The sequence below is a fragment of the Triticum urartu genome, chromosome 7 (assembly GCF_003073215.2).
Source record: "Triticum urartu cultivar G1812 chromosome 7, Tu2.1, whole genome shotgun sequence".
Taxonomy (NCBI): Eukaryota; Viridiplantae; Streptophyta; class Magnoliopsida; order Poales; family Poaceae; genus Triticum; species Triticum urartu.
The window spans coordinates 717,420,536-717,423,092 of record NC_053028.1 but is presented as its reverse complement, the minus strand read 5'-3'; positions in this window follow the sequence as shown (position 1 = coordinate 717,423,092).

The following is a 2,557-nucleotide window of genomic DNA, read 5'->3' as shown; positions in this document are numbered from 1 at the left end:
GGCATCTGCCCCCACAAGAATGTGTTTAGAAAACTGTTTATCTATACCCCTCAACCAATTGCCGAACATATTCCGTGCACTACATGGAGGATATAGATTCAAAGCTATTTGGACAATGGCCCATACAGATCGAGCAAACTTGCAATCAAAAAAATAAGTGCTTAATGGACTCATCATGGTGGCAGAAAACACATTTTTTGCAACCTTGCCAGTTTCGTCGTGCCAAATTGTCCCTAGTTAAGATAACTCCTTTATTGAGATACCATAGGAAGATATCCACTTTTAGAGGAATCTTCAGCTTCCACAATTTTCTATTGTCAATTGGAACCTCGTTATAAACCCATGCATCTTACATAGATTTGACGAAAACTTCCCACTCTGATGCAGTTTCAATTTAAAGATATCCGATTCTACCGACAGTTTGCTGGCTCCCAATCGGGTTAGCAAATCATCCCATGCTGCCAAACGAGGTCCACTGAGGGTTCTACAAAAAGAAATATCTGGGTTTTCTTGGCCCAGCACCTGCTTAATCGTGACAAACTTATGTCTAACTATCCGATATAAGCTTGGGTATTGCACGTTTAATGGGGTGGTCCCGAGCCAGGTGTCTTCCCAGAAACGTATTTGGGAGCCGTCCCTAACCGAGAACGTTGCAAATTGGAAAAATAATTCTTTAGCTTTCATTACCCCACTCCAAAAATGTGAATCGCCCAGTTTCCAGTAGACTTGGGAAATTGCTTTGGAGCCCACGTATTTATTACGAATGATTTCTGCCAAACACCATTCTCAATGAGTAATTTGTATACCCATTTGCTGAGCAATGCAATGTTTTTTATCTCAAGATCCTGGATTCCAAGCCCCCCTTGGCTTTTAGGACGGCATAATATACTCCACCTAGCCAAACGATATTTCTTGGTTTCATTATCACTCTGCCAAAAAAATCTAGATCTAAAGTAATCAAGACGTTGGAGCACTCCTTTTGGCAGATGAAAGAATGATAGCATGTAAAGAAGCATATTGGTAAGGACCGAGTTGATCAAAACTAATCGGCTCCCATAGGACAAGAGTTTGGCCTTCCAGCTAGCCAACCGTTTCTCCAGTCTCTTTTCAACATGCTTCCATTCAGCGATTGTCAATCGTCGATAATGAATAGGGATACCTAGATAGCGCATCGGAAAATGTCCGAGTTGACAGCCAAAGATTTCAGCATAATCTTGTGAGTTTTCTGCGGCCTCGCCAAAGCAGAAGAGTTCACTCTTGTAAAATTTATCTTGAGTCCAGAAAGATCCTCAAAAGCACATAACAACAATTTGAGGTTTCTAGCCTTTTCTCAGTCGTGGTCCAAAAACAAAATAGTGTCGTCCGCGTACTGTAAAATTGATAGACCTCCTTCTACTAAATGAGGAATGACCCCGGTGATTTGACGAGCTGACTTGTCCCTCTCAATGAGAGTAGCTAGCATATCAGCCACAAATATTGAACAAGATGGGTGATGCGGGGTCCCCTTAACAGAGCCCCTTCCTTGTCTGGAAATAGTTGCCTACATCATCATTTACCTTAATGGCCACGCTACCTCTGGACACAAAGCTCTCAACCCATCGGTACCAAGTATCGGAAAACCCTTTCATACGTAATGTTTGTAACAGAAAGGGTCACTTCACTTTATCATAAGCTTTCTCGAAGTCAATTTTAAAAATGACACCGTTCAACTATTTATGATGAAGCTCATGGACAGTTTCATGTAGGACAGCAACACCGTCCAAAATGTTCCATCCTTGCATGAAAGCTGTTTGGGTTGGTTTGACTACATGGTTTGCCACCCCGTTCAGCCGGTTAGTCTCGACTTTAGTGAAGATTTTAAAACTTACATTTAATAAGCAAATCAGTCTGTATTGTTGATTCTGACTAGCATCTTTCATCTTGGGTAAAAGAATAATTTCCCCAAAATTAAGACGGGAAATGTCGAGTCTCTGAGCATGCAGTTCATTGAACAACTGAACCAAGTCAGATTTTAACATATCCCAAAAATATTGATAGAACTCCACCGGAAAACCATCCGGGCCCGGAGATTTGTTATGTTCCATTTGAAATACCGTAGTCCGAATTTCCTCCTCAGAGAAAGGAGAGGTTAGGAATTCATTTTTCGCAACGGAAACTTGCTGAATGTCATGGCAAATAGTCTGATCCATCTCAAGCGAAGTTTTCAAAGATGGACCAAACAAATCTTTATAGTACTTGGTAATAAAGTTCTTTAGAGAGGCGTCCCCCTCAATTCGACCCTCCTCCTGATCAAGAACGAAGATTCGTTTCTTTCTGTGTCTGCCATTGGCTAACATTTGAAAGTATTTCGTATTATCATCCCCAAGTACCAGCGAGTCACTCTTACACCTTTGGTACCATTTAATTTCCTCCTCGCGTAAGAGACGGGCTAGCTGCTCATTGAGATGACTTTTTTGCTCAATCTCCGTAACAGAAAGAAGCCTCACCTCCGCGATCTTATCTAAGGAGTCAATTAAGGTAGAGAGCTGCAACTTCTCTTTTTTATAAATCCCTGCGG